The following is a 15,283-nucleotide window of genomic DNA, read 5'->3' as shown; positions in this document are numbered from 1 at the left end:
AGTCTGTCACAGATGGACATTTGGGTTGATTCCAAGTCTTTGCTATTGTGAATAGTGCCGCAATAAACATACGTGTGCATGTGTCTTTGTAGTAGACTAATTTATAATCCTTTGGGTATATACCCAGTAGTGGGATGGCTGGGTCATATGGTACATCTAGTTCTAGATCCTTGAGGAATTGCCATACTGTTTTCCATAATGGTTGAACTAGTTTACAATCCCACCAACAGTGTAAAAGTGTTCCTATTTCTCCACATCCTCTCCAACACCTGTTGTTTCCTGACTTCTTAATGATTGCCATTCTAACTGGTGTGAGATGGTATCTCATTGTGGTTTTGATTTGCATTTCTCTGATGGCCAGTGATGATGAGCATTTTTTCATGTGTCTGTAATGTCAGTTTTGTAGCAATGTTTTTGAGGAATCTGAGAAGGGATATTTTGGATCGCATTTAAGCCTCTGGTGGCAAAGGAAATATCCACAGATAAAAACCTGAAAGAAGCTTTCTGAGAAAGTTCTTTGTGATACGTGAATTCATCTCATAGAGTTACACCTTTTTTTTCATGGAGCAGTTTGCAAACACTGTTTTCTTGGAATCTGCAATGGGATATTTCAGAATGCAGTGAAAGTTACGATGACAAAGGAAATATAATCCTATAAAAACAAAACGGAAGCTTTCTGAGAAAGTTCCTGGTAATGTGTGATTTCATCTCACAGAGTTACACCTTTCTTTTTATGCAGCAGTTTGCAAACACTGTTTTCATGGTATCTGCAAAGGGATATTTAGGAGCACATTGAGGACTATAGTGGAAAAGGAAATATCCTCAGATAAAAACTAGAAAGAAGCTCTCTCAGAAACTACTGTGTGATGAGACAATTTATCTCACAGAGATACACCATTCTTTTTATTGAGCAGTGTGATAACACTGTTTTCGTGGAATCTGCAATAGGATATTTGGGAGCGCACATATGTCTAGGGTGACAAAGGAAATACCCTCACATAAAAACTGGAAAGAAGCTTTCTAAGAAACCACTTTGTGATTTGTTAATTCATCTCACAGTGTTACACAATTATTTTCATGGATCAGTTTGGTAGGACTGTTTTTGGGGAATCTGAGAAAGGATATTTTGGATCATATTGAAGACAATGGTGACAAAGGAAATATTCTCATACAAAAACTAAAGAGAAGCCTTCTGAGAAACTGCTTTATGCTGTGTGAATTCACCTCACATAGTTACACTGATCTTTTCATTAACATGTTTGATAGCCCTCTTTTCAGTGGAATATGCCATAGGATATTTGGAAGTGCATTGAATCCTATGGTGACAAATAAAATATCGTAAGAAAAAACAGAAAGAAGCTTTCTGATAAATTGCTTTGTGATGTATGAGTTCATCTCACAGAGTTACACTGTTCTTTTCATTGAAAACATTGCTAACACTGCTTTCTTGAAATCTGCAATTTGGTATTTCGGAGCGCATTCAAGTTTATGGTGACAAAGGAGTATCCTCAGAGGTCAACTAGAAAGAAGCTTTCTGAGAAACTGCTTTGCGATTTGTGAATTCATCTCACAGAGTTACACGACATTTTTCATGGAGTAATTTGGTAGCACTGTTTTTTGAGAAACTGAGAAGGGATATTTTGGATTGCAGTGAAGCCTATGCTGACAAAGGAAATGTCTTCAGCTAAAAACTAGAAAGACGGTTTCTGAGAGAGTTCTCTGTCATGTGTGAATTCATCTCACAGGGTTACACCTTTCTTTTCATGGAGCAGTTTGCTAACATTGTTTTCGTGGAATCTACAAGGGGATATTTCTGAGTTCATTGAGGCATATGGTGGAAAAGTAAATATTCCCAGATAAAAATTAGAAAGAAGGTTTCTGAGAAACTTCTTTGTGATGTGTGAAATCATCTCACAGAGTTACACTGTCCTTTTCATTGAGCAGATTGCTAACACTGTTTTCTTGAAATCTGCAATGGGATATTTTGGAGTGCATTGAATCTTATGATGACAAAGGAAATATCCTCAGACAAAAACTAGAAAGAAGCTTTCTGGGACACTGTTTTGTGATTTGTGAATTCATCTCACAGAATTACATCATCCTTTTCATGGAGCAGTTTGGGAGCAATGCTTTTGGGGAATCTGCGAAGGGATAATTTGGATCTCATTGAAGCCTATGATGACAAAGGAAATATCCTCATAAAAACACTAGAAAGAGGCTTTCTGAGAAACGGCTTTGAGATGTGTTAATTCATCTCACAGAATTACACGTTTCTTATCATGGATTAACTTGGTAGCACTGTTTATGGGGAATCTAGGAAAGGATATTCGAAATCACATTGAAGCCCATGGTGGCAAAGAAATATCTTCAGTTAAAAACTAGAAAGAAGCTTTCTGAGAGAGTTCTCTGTCACGTGTGAATTCATCTCATAGAGTTACAGCTTTTTTTTTCATGGAGCAGTTTGTTAACACTGTTTTTGTGGAGTCTGCAATAGGATATTTGGGAACACGTTGAAGTCTATAGTGACAAAGGAAATATCCTCAGAAAAACAGCAAAAAGAACCTTTGAGAAACTTCTTTGTGATGTGTGAATTCATCTCAAAGAGTTACACCATTCTTTTCATTGAGCAATTAGCTAACACTGTTTTCTTGGAATCTGCAATGGGATATTTGGGAGCGCATTGAGGCCTATGGTGAAAAAGGAAATATCCTCAGACAAAAACTAGAAAGAAGGTTTCTGAGAAAGATCTTTGTGATGTGTGAATTCATCTCACAGAGATACACCTTTCTTTTCATGCAGCAGTTTGCTAACACTGTTTTCATAGAATCTGCAAAGGGATACTTGGGAGCGCATTGAGGCCTATAGTGAAAAAGAAAATATCCTCAGATAAAAACTAGAAAGAATTTTTCTGAGAAACTGCTTTGTGATGTGTGCATTATTCTCACAGAATTACACCACTCTTTCCATGTAGCAGTTTGCTAGCACTGTTTTTAAAGAATCTGCAATAGGATATTTGGGAGCTGATTGAAGCCTATAGTAACAATGGAATTATCCTCATAGATAATTCAAAAGGAAGCTCTCTGAGAAACGACTTTGTGATATGTGAATTCACCTCACAGATTTACACTGTTATTTTCAGTTAGCAGTTTGCTAACACCGTTTTTCTTGATTCTGCAATGGGATGTTTTGGAGTGCATCGAAGCTTAGGGAGACATAGAAAATAACCTCAGACGAAAACTAGAAAGAAGCTTTCTGAGAAACTGCTTTGTGATGTGTGAATTTATCTCACAGAGTTACACGACTCTTTTCCTGGAACAGTGTGGTAGCACTGTTTTTCGGGAATCTGAGAAGGGATATTTTGAATTGTCCTGAGGCCTACAGTGACAAAGGAAATATATTCAGATAAAAACTAGAAATAAACTTTCTGAGAAACTTCTTTATGATGTATGAATTAATTTCACAGAATTACACCTTTCTTTTTATGGAGTGGTTTGCTAACACTGTTTTCTTGGAATCTGCAAAGGGATATTTGGGAGCACATGGAGGCCTATGGTGAAAAATAAAATATCCTCAGACAAAAACTAGAAAGAAACTTTCTGTGAAACGTCTTTGTGAGGTGGGAATTCACCTCACAGAGTAACACCTGACTTTTCATGGAGCAGTTTGCTAACACTGTTATCGTGGGTACTGCAACTTTGAACACTTTGAGTCCCAGAGTGACAAAAGAAATATCCTCAGATAAAAATTAGAAAGAAGACTTCTGAGAAACTGTTGCATGATGTTTGAATTAGTCTCACAGAGCTACACCGTTCATTTCTTTTATCACTTTTATAACACTGCTTTCTTGGAATCTGCAGTAGGATATTTGGGTGAGCATTGAAGCCTACGGTGACATAAGAAATATCCTCAGATAAAAATGAAAAATAAGCTTTCTGTAAAACTGCTTTGTGATGTGTGAATTCATCTCGCAGAGCTACACTCTTCTTTTCATTGGGCAGTTTGTTAACACTGTTTACTTTGAATCTGAGAAAGGATATTTGAAGCCTATGGTAAAAAACGAAATATCCTCATAAAAAACTGGAAAGAATCTTTCTGAGAAACTGCTTTGTGATGTATGAATTCACATCACAGAGTTACACTGTTGTTTTCGTGGAGCAGTTTGCTGACACTCTTTTTGTGGAATCTGCAAAGGGATATTTGGGAGCACATTGACGCCTATGTTGAAAAAGGAAATATCTTCAGATGAAAACTAGAAGAAAGCTTTCTGAGAAACTGCCTTGTGATGTGTGAATTCATCTCACTGAGCTACACTGTTCTTTACATTTAACAGTTTGCTAACACAGTTTTCTTGGAATCTACATTGGGATATATCAGAGTGCATTGAAGCTTATTGTGATAAAGGAAATATCCTCATATAAAAACTAGCAAGAAGCTTCCTGAGAAACAGATCTGTCAAGTGTTAATTAACCCCTCAGAATTATGTGATTCTTTCTGTGAATCAGCTTGGTAGCACTGATTTTGGCAAAACTGAGAAGCATTTTTTGGATCGCATTGAAGCCTGTGGTGACAAAGGAAATATCCTCAGATAAAAACTAGAAAAAAGTTTCCTGGAAACGGTGTTCTGATGTGTGAATTCATCTCACAGATTTACACTGTTCTTTTCACTGAGCAGTTTGCTAACAGTGTTTTCTTGGAATCTGCAGTGGGATACTTCAGAGGTCACTGAAGCTTATGTTCACAAAGAAAATATTCTCATATAAAAACAAGAAAGAGGCTTTCTGAGAAACGGCTTTGTGATGCGATAATTCATCTCACAGACTTACAAAATTCCTTTCATGGATCAGTTTGGTAGCATTGCAATGGGGAATCTGAGAAGGGATATTTTGGATCGCATTGAAGCCTATGGTGACAAAGAAAATATCCTCCAATAAAACTAGAAGGAGCTTTCTGAGAAAGGTCTTTGTGATGTGTGAATTCATCTCACAGTGTTAAACCTTTATTTTCACAGAGCAGTTGACCAAAACTGTTTTGTGGAATCTGCACTGAGATATTTGGGAGTTCATTGAGGCCTATGATGAAAAAGGAAATATACTCAGATAAAAACTAGAAAGACACTTTCTAAGAAACTGCTTTGTGATGTGGGAATTCATCTCACACAGCTACAATATTCTTTTCCTAGAGCAGTTTGCTAACACTGTTCTTGGAATCTGCATTGGGATATTTTGTTGTGCTTTGAAGCTTATGGTGACAGAGGAAACATCCTCATATAAAAACTATAAATAAATTTTCAGAGAAACCGCTTTGTGATGTGTGAATTCATCTCACAGAGTTTCATGATGCTCTTCCTGGATCGGTTTGGTAGCAGTGTTTCTGGGGAATCTGAAAAGGGATATTTTGGATCACATTGAAGCCTATTGTGACAAACAAAATATCCTCAGATAAAATCTAGAAAGAAACTTTCTGAGAAAGTTCTTGTTGATTTGTGAATTCATCTCTCACAGTTATAGCTTTCTTTTCAAGGAGCAGTTTGCTGACACTGTTTTTGTGGAATCTGCAAAGTGATATTTGGGAGTGCAATGAAGCCTATGGTAATAAAGTAGATATCCTTAGATAGCAACCAAAAAGAAGCCTTCTGAGAAACTGCTTTGTGACGTGTGACTTCGTCTCACAGAGTTACACTGTTCTTTTTAATGAGCAGTTTGCTAACACTGTTTTCGTGGAATCTGCAAAGGGATATATGGGAGCACATTGAGGGCTATAGTGAACAAGGAAATATCCTCAGAAAAAAACTAGAAGGAAGCTCTCTGATAAACTGCTTTGTGATGTGTGAATTCAACTCACACAGTTCAACCATTATTTTCATCGAGCAGATCGATAGCACTGCTTTTGGGGAATCTGCAGTCTGATATTTGGGAGTGCATTGAAGCTTATGGTGACAAGGGAAATATCTTCATATAAAAGCAAGAAAGAAGCTTTCTGAGAAACTGCACTGTCATGTATTAATTCATCACATAGAGTTATATAATTCTTTTCATGGATTAGTTTGGTAGCAGTGATTTTGGGGAATCTGAGAAGGGATATGTCGGATCACATTGAAGCCTATGGTGACAAAGGAAATATCCTCAGATAAAACTAGAAAGAACATTTCTTAGAAACTGCTTTTTGATTTGTGAATTCATCTCACAGAGTTGCACTGTTCTTTTCATTGAGCAGTTTGCTAGTCGTGTTTTCTTGCAATCTGCAATGGGATATTTCGGAGCGCATTGAAGCTTATGGTGACAAAGTACATATCCTCATGTAAAAACAAGAAAGAAGCCTTCTGTGAAACCACTTTGTGGTATGTTAATTCATCTCACAGAGGTACACAATTCTCTTCATGGATCAGTTTGGTAGTGCTGTTTTGGGGGAATCTGGAAAGGGATATTTTTAATCGCATTGAAGACTATGGTAACAAAGGAAATGTCCTCAGATAAAAACTAGACAAAAGCATTATGATAAAGTTCTTTGTGATGTGTGATTTCATCTCACAGAGTTACATGACTCTTTCCAAGGAGCAGGTTGTTAGCACTGTTTTTGGGGAATCTGAGAAGGGATAGTTTGGATTGCATTGAAGCCTATAGTGACAAAGTAAATAGCCTCAGATAAAAACCGAAAGGAAGATTTCTGAGACACTGCTTTGTGATGTGTGAATTTATCACACCAAGTTACACCATCCTTTTCTTTTTTTTTAATTTCTTTTTTCTTTATTATTATACTTTAAGTTCTAGGGTACATGTGCATAACGTGCAGGTTTTTTACATATGTATACTTGTGCCATGTTGGTGTGCTGCACCCATCAACTCGTCAGCACCCATCAAGTCATCATTTATATCATGTATAACTCCCCAATGCAATTCCTCCCCCCTCCCCCCTCCCCATGATAGGCCCATCCTTTTCAATGAGTAGATTGATAACTCCGTTTTCGGGGAATCTACAGTAAGATATTAGGGAGCTCATTGAAGTCTATGATGACAAAGGAAATATCCTCAGATAAAAACAACAAGGAAACTTTCTGAGAAACGACTTTGTGATGTGTGAGTTCATCTCACAGAGTCACAGGATTCTCTTCCTGGATCAGTTTGGGGGCAGGGGATTTGACGAATCTGAGAAGCGACATTTTGGATCGCATTGAAGGCTATAGTGAAAGAGGAAATGGTCTCACATAAAAACTGGAAAGAATATTTCTGAGAAACACCTTTGTGATTTTTGAATTCATGTCACAGAGTTACACTGTTGTTTTCATAGAGCCATTTGCTGACACTGTTTTCGTTGAATCTGCAAAGGGATATTTGGGAGTGCATTGAGGTCTATGGTGAGAAAGGAAATATCCTCAGATAAAAACTAAAGAGAAACTTTCTGAGAAACTGCTTTGTGATGTGTGAATTCATCTCATCAGGTTACACTGTACTTTACATTTTGCAGTTTGCTAACATTGTTTTCTTGGAATCTATCTGCAATGGGATATTTCTGAGTATTGAAGCTTATTTTGACAAAGGAAATAGCTTCATATAAAATCGAGAAAGAATCCTTCTGAGAAACTGCTTTGTCATATGTTAATTCATAACACAGAGTTACATGATTCTTTTCATGGATCAGTTTGGTAGCACTCATTTTGGCATTCTGAGAAGGGATATTTTGAATTGCATTGAAGCCTGAGGTGACAAAGGAAATATCCTCACATAAAAACTAGAAAGAAGCTTTCTGAGAAAGTTCTTTGTGGTGTGTTATTTCATCTCATAGAGTTACACCTTTCTATTCATGGAGAAGTTTCCTAACACTCTTTTAGTGGAATCTGAAAAGGATATTTGGAAGCACTTTGAGTCCTATGGTGAGAAAGGACATATCCTCAGATAAAAACTAGAAAGAAGCTTTCTGATAAACTGCTTTGTGATGTGTGAATTTATGTCACAGAGTTACACTGTTCTTCAATGAGCAATTTGCTAACTCTTTTTTTTTTGGTGTCTGTAATAGGATGTTTTGGAGTGTTTTCAATCTTCTGGTGACAAAGGAAATATCCTCATGTAAAAACTAGAAAGAAGCTTTCTGAGAAACCGCTTTGTGATGTGTTAATTCAAATCATGGAGTTACATGGTTCCTTTCATTGATCAGTTTGGTAGCACTGTTTTTGGGAAATCTGAGAAGGGATATTTAGGATTGCATTGAAGCCTATGGTGACAAAGGAAATATCCTCAGATAAAAACTAGAAAGAAGCTTGCTGAGAAAGTTCTTCATGATATGTGCATTCGTCTCACAGAGGTACACCTTTCTATTCAATGAGGAGTTTGATAACACTGTTTTTGTGGAATTTGCAATAGGATATTTTGGAGCGCATTGAAGCCTATAGTGAAAATAGAAATATCCTCAGATAAAAACAAAAAGAAACATTCTGAGAATCTGCTTTGTGATGTGTGAATTCATCTCACAGATTTACATTGTTCTTGTCATTGACTAGTTTGCTAACATTATTTTCTTGAAATCGGCAATGGGATATTTCAGAGCACATTGAAGTTTATGGTGACAAAGGAAATATCCTCAGACAAAAACTGGAAAGAAGCTTTCTGAGAAATGGCTTTGTGATTTGTGAATTCATCTCATGGAGTTACACCTTATTTTCTTGGGGCACTTTACTAACACTGATTTCATGAAATCTGCATAGGGATATACGGGAGCACCTTGAGCCCTATGGTAAAATAGGAAATATCCTCAGATAAAAATGAGAAAGAAGCTTTCTGAGAAACTGCTTTGTGATGTATGAGTTCATCTCACAGAGTTACAATGTTCTTTTCATTGAGCAATTGGCTAACACTGTTTTTGAGGTATCTGCAAAAGGATATATTGGAATGCATTGAGACCTATGGTAAAAAACGAAATATCCTCAGATAAAAACTAGAAGGAAGCTCTCTGAGAAACTGTTTTGTGATGTGCTAATTCATCTCACAGAGGTATACGTTTGTTTTCATAGAGCATTTTGGTAACACTGTTTTGGGGAATCTGAGAAGGAATATTTTGGATTGCATGGAAGCCTATGGTGACAAAAGAAATATCATCAGACAAAAGGTAGAGAGAAGCCTTCTGAGAAAAAACTTTGCTTTGTGTAAAATCATCTCATAGAGTTACACCTTAATTTTCATGGAACAGTTTGCTTACACTGTTTTAGTGGAATCTGCAAAGAGATATTTGAGAGTACATTGAGGTCTATGGTGACAAAGGAAATATCCTCAGCGAAAACTAGAAGGAAACTTTCTGAGAAACTGTTTTGTGATGTGTGAATTCATCACACAGAGTTACACTGTTCTTTTCATAGAGCAGTTTGCTAACACTGTTTTCTTGGAATCTGCAGTGGGATATTTCTGAGCACATTGATGCTTACATTCACAAAGGAAATATTCTCAGACAAAAACTAGAAAGAAGCTTTCTGAGAAACTACTTTTTCATTTTTGAATTCATCTCACAGAGTTACTGGATATTTCTCCTGGAGCAGTTTGGTAGCACTGTTTTTGGGGAATCTGAGAAGGGATAATTTGAATTGCATTGAAGCCTATGGTGACAAAGGAAATATCCTTATCCAAAAACTAGAAAGAAGTTTTCTGAGAAAGCTCTTTGTGATGTGTGAATTCATCTCACAAAGTTACAACTTTATTTTAATGGAGCAGTTTTCTAACACTGTTTTCGTGGCATCTGCAAAGAGATATTTTGAGCACATTGTGACCTACGGTGATAAAGGAAATATCCTCAGATAAAAAAGAGAAAGAAGCGTTCTGGGACAATGCTTTGTGATGTGTTAATTCATTTAAGAGTGTTACATGATACTTTTCATGGCTCATTTGATAGCGCTGTTTTTGGGGATTCTGAGAAGGCATATTTTAGATCGCATTGAAACCTGTGTTGACAAAGAAAATACCCTCAGAAAAAACCATACAGAAAGTTTCTGAGAAAGTTCTCTGTGTTGTGTGAATTCATCTCACAGAGTTACACCATTCTTTTCATTTTTTTTTTTCATTTAACCTAATTTTATTCATGCTTGCCTTGGGATGGGGAATAGATCATTCAGCAAAAACATACAGTAAAAACAAAATGTCTTATCATGTACAACTTTTAAACTACAATAATGATGTACCTTAAGTGCTTCCATGCACACAAGTCTAACATTCGTTTTTTTTAAAAAAAAAAAACACAATTAAGACTTCTAGGAGCATTTTATAATAAAGTAATTTCTAATTAATTTTTCTTTGTAGACAGATCAAGCACCTCCAAAATACAAATTCCTATACACAGTGAGCACGTTACTTAAAATGAACACTTTAAGTAAATTAAGTACGTGGACAGCCTTAGGATAAGCTGACATTATAGATTCAGCTAAGTAGGCAACGAACCATAGTGCCAAATGGAAAAAGTGTATTTGCAAATAAATTTTAAAAACTGAGTTAATTTTTATAATTAAATACAGAAAATATACTGATTTGCTAAAATAAATAAGATGTGATGTATTAACACTTCACTATAAAGAATGCATATCAGAACATTTATAAACAGTGAATGAGTTTTATTAAGAATAGTTTACTACAATAAACGCTGGCGAAATAGAAGTGCATTTTGTGAAGCACTATGGGTGGTATATGTTTTGCCACATACTCTTGTTACCTTGAGGTAGATAACACATGTGTACCAAATTCAGCATTCATTTTCAGTTGCTGCTGGTATCATGTGTTTTAAGAAATGTGTACAGTATGAAAAACTTGAAAATACTCATGAATGAAAAATGTCTTAGAAAAAAATAGCTATTTTCATGCAATTATGTACAGTCTCACTGTGTAAATTTCAAGGCAAGGTTTGTTTCCTGTAAAAGAGATCATTGTTCTATGAGAGAATATTATTTTACTTGTCTTAGTGCATTTCTTTTCTCCTCCTGCATTATTTTGCTCTAGTCTTTATTTTTGTGTGCAGGTGACATGCCAGTTAAAATGAAAACTCTCACATGTAGAAAAAGAAAGTCTGGATTTTAAAAACCAAGGAACTCATAAAATCCTTACTAAATGACACCATCTGATTCAAGTAAAAAATGACTTAAACACTAGTAATAAAAAAAGACAAAACACATTTCATGAATACAAAGACAAATGTCTGCTGAGTGTTTTAGTTCAGATGTTTCAGAATGCTGTTGTATGTTTTATGAGGAATTTGAGGGGAAGATTTCATAGCAGAAGGTGTTAATATGGCCTGTATTGACTTAAGTGGTGACCCAACTGGACTGTGAAACTGCGGGATGCCTATGGACTCGAGCTTCTTGTTAAAGAGGAACTCCCCAATTTTTCCCCACAGAAATCCTGCCTCATGTCCTCTCTCCCCAAGCTTCCCATCCTCTAGTGGCTCAATTTCTAGCATTTCAGTATCTTCTTTCCTGCTAAAGAACTTGTCCAAGTAACTAGTGTAAGTGTTTTCCTTCTCAACTTGTTCATCCTTCCTTACCTCACAAAACTGATTGATGAAAAAACAGTCCTCCCCACCACTCACAAACTGGCTGTCCCAAGAAGATTGGTACAAGGCTTCTAATTGAGCCAGATTTGCCATTCCTTTTTCCTGTTTTTCTTGGCTTACTGACTTTGATATCAAACTTTTCAATTCTAGTTGGGACACTGAGCTATTCAAGTCATTTAATTTATCAACAACATCAGCAGGCTCATGTTGGGAACTAAGTTGAATAGTTCCTGCAATGAAGGAATCAAAATTAAATCCCTGATTCTTTTCCCTTTCTTTTCCAGCCAGTTGCTGTGATGCTTCCTCTAGCGCTATCTGGGCTTTAACCAATCCATTCCTTTCACATTTTGATTTGCCTTTCTTATCAGAATTTTCTTTGCTTTGTTCTTTCCAATTGGAAAGATCTATAATAAGCTTGGGTTCATAGTAATGGTTAACTTCACTCTCTCTCCAATCTAAGTTATCTAAATATGATGATGACCTCGTTTTGTAGTTACAAGTATGGCTACACTCCAGATCACAATATTTGTTTTCATGATGATCTGAGTATAGCCAACAAGGCTCAGTAGAGTAACTGGTATCAAAGCAGGATCCTCTAGATACTTTTCCCGATCTCCATCCAAATATTTTCAGGGATCAGCTCGTACTTCTTCTTCATCAGTGACATTGGACAGAGCTCTCGGATCAAGCTGAACCTCATCAATATCAAAGTTGTTATGTATAGGCCAATCATGCTCTGAAAACTGATAATCATGATACCTTTCCCAGTTATAAATGTGACTGTGAGTTTCATCCATAAGCAAAATATCATCAACTTCATCTCCAATATGAAAAGGATGGCTTGAAATTGGCTCATCCATTGGAAAAGAATATATGCTCATGTAAGGATGGGAGAGCGCTTCTTCTGCTGTTAACCGATCCATGGGGCTAAATGTCAAAACTTGTTCCAGGAAATCCAGTGCTTCTCGACTAATTCATGGAAGCAGCTGAGTTAAAGGTTTGTGTGGCTCAGTCATGTCATTTCTAATGTAAACTGGAATTATGCTGAGAAGCTCCTGACGATCTTCCTGATGTACAACAGGAATAGATTCTATAATCAGCTGCATCTGTTCAAGTTCATGTGCACTCTGATACAACGGGACTTCTCTGACTCATCGGGAAAGTGCGGGGCCCGTGGACAGCCCCCAGTGTCGGCTCAGGTCTCTGGCTCTGCTGGCAGCAGCAGCATCTCTGAGGCTCTCGCTTTGCCACAGTCACCACCATGTAACCCCGACCCCCACCATTTTTTTCATGGATCAGTTTGATAACACTGTTTTCATGGAATCTGCAATAGCATTGTTGGGAGTGTATTGAAGCCTATGGTTACATAGGAAATATCCTCAGATAAAAAGCAAAAAGAAGCTATCTGAGAAACTGCTTTGTGATATGTGAATTCATCTCACAGGGTTACACTGTACTTTTCATTGAACAGTTTCCTAACACTGTTTTCTTGGAGTCTGCAATGGGATATTTCGCAGTGCACTGAAGTTTATGGTGACAAAGAAATATCCTCAAAAACTAGAAAGAAGCTTTCTGCGAATCTGCTTTGTGATTTGTGATTTCATCTCACAGAGTTATATGATACTTTTGTTGCAGCAATTTGGTAGCACTGTTTTGGGGGAATCTGAGAAGGGATATTTTGGATTGCATTGAAGCCAATGGTGACAAAGGAAATATCCTCATATAAAAACTATAAAAACTAGAAAGAAATTTTCTGAGTAATTGATTTGTGTGTGTTAATTCATCTCACAGAGATACACAATTCTTTTCATGGATCAAACTGGTGGCATGTTTTGCAGGAATCTGAAAAGAGATACTTTGGATCGTATTGAAGCCTATTGTGACTAAGGAAATATTCTCAGTTAAAAATTAGAAAGAAGTATTCTGAGAAAATTCTTTGTAACGTGTAAATTCATCTCACAGAGTTTCTTTTCATGGAGCTGTTTGAAAACACTCTTTTCATGGAATCTGCAAAGGGATATTTGGGAGTGCAATGAGGCCTATAGTGAAAAAGGAAATATCCTCAGATAAACACTAGAAAGAAGCTTTCTGAGAAAATGCTTTCGGATGTGTGAATTCATCTCACAGAGTTACACTGTTCTTTTCATTGAGCAGTTTGCTACCACTGCTTTCTTGGAATCTGCAATGGGATATTTCAGAGTGCATTGAATATTATGGTGAAAAATGAAATATTCTCTGATAAAAACTAGAAAGAAGCTTTCTGAGAAACAGCATTGTGATGTGTGAATTCATCTCATGGAGTTACACATTTCCTTCCATGGAGCAGTTTGCTAACACTGTTTTCGTGTAATCTGCAAGGGGATATTTGGGAGTGCATTGAGGCCTATGGTGAAAAACTAAATATACTCAGATAAAAACCAAAAAGGAGCGTTCTGAGAAACTCTTTTGTGATGTGTGAATTCATCTCACAGAGTTACACTTTTCTTTTCATTCAGCAATTTGCTAACACAGTTTTCTTGGAATCGGCAATGGTATAATTCGAAGGCCATTGATGCCTATTGTGAAAAACTAAATATCATCAGATAAAAACTAGAAAGAAAATTTCTGATAAACTGCTTTAAGATGCGTGAATTCATCTCACAGAGTTACATCATTTTATTCATTGAGCTGTTTGAAAACTCTGTTTTCGTGGAATCTGCAAAGGGATATTTGAGAGCACATTGAGGCCTATGGTGAAAAAGGAAATATCCTCATATAAAAACTAGAAAGAACCTTTCTGAGAAACTGCTTTTTGATGTGTGAATTCATCTCAGAGAGTTACACTGTTCCTTTCATTGAGCACTTTGCTAACATTGTTTTCGTGTAATCTGCAAAGGGATATTTGGGAGTGCGTCAAGGCCTATAGTGAAAAAGGAAATATCCTCAGATAAAAATTAGAAGGAAGCTTTCTGAGGAACTGAATTGTGATGTCTAAATTCATGTCACAGATTTACACTGTACTTTTCGTTGAGCTGTTTGATAGCACTGTTTTCGTGGATTCTGCAAAGGGATATTTGGGAGAGCATTGAGGCCTATGGTGAAAAACTAAATATCCTCAGATAAAAACTAGAAAGAAACTTTCTGAGAAACTGCTTTGTGACGTGTGAATTCATCTCACAAAGTTACACTTTTGTTTTCATTGAACAGTTTTCTAACACAGTTTTCGTGGACTCTGCAATGGGATATTTTAGAGTGCATTGAATCTTATGGTGACAAAGGAAATATCCTCAGAACAAAACTGGATAGAGCTTTCTGAGAAACTGCTTTATGATGTATGTAGTTATCTCAGAGGCTAATACCTTTTTTTTCATGGATCAGTTTTCTAACTCTATTTTCTTGGAATCTACAGAGGGATATTTTGGAGCGAGTTGAGGCCTATGACGAAAAAGGAATTATCCTCTGAAAAAAACTAGGAAGAAGCTTTATGAGAAACTGCTTTGTGATATGTTAATTCATCTCATTGAGTTACACCATTCTTTTCATGGAACAGTTTTGTAGCACTGTGTTTGGGGAATCTGAGAAGAGATAATTTGAATCACATTGAAGCCTATGGTGACAAAGGAAATATCCTCAGATAAAAACTAGAAAGAAGCTTTCTGAGAAAGTTCTTTGTGATGTGTGAATTCCTCTCACAGAGTTACATCTTTCTATTCATGGCACAGTTTGCTAACACTGTTTTCATGGAATCTACAAAGTGATATTTGGAAGCACATTGAGGCCTATAGTGAAA

At 36.5% G+C, this 15,283-nt stretch overlaps 1 pseudogene; it reads right to left on the bottom strand.

Annotated features, from left to right (window-relative positions):
• Positions 1-11,032: 11,032 nt before the first annotated feature.
• LOC104677761 lies at positions 11,033-12,777 on the bottom strand (annotated as a pseudogene).
• Positions 12,778-15,283: the final 2,506 nt, after the last annotated feature.

This window comes from Rhinopithecus roxellana, chromosome 9 (assembly GCF_007565055.1).
Source record: "Rhinopithecus roxellana isolate Shanxi Qingling chromosome 9, ASM756505v1, whole genome shotgun sequence".
Taxonomy (NCBI): Eukaryota; Metazoa; Chordata; class Mammalia; order Primates; family Cercopithecidae; genus Rhinopithecus; species Rhinopithecus roxellana.
This window is presented reverse-complemented; position numbering and strand designations above follow the sequence as displayed.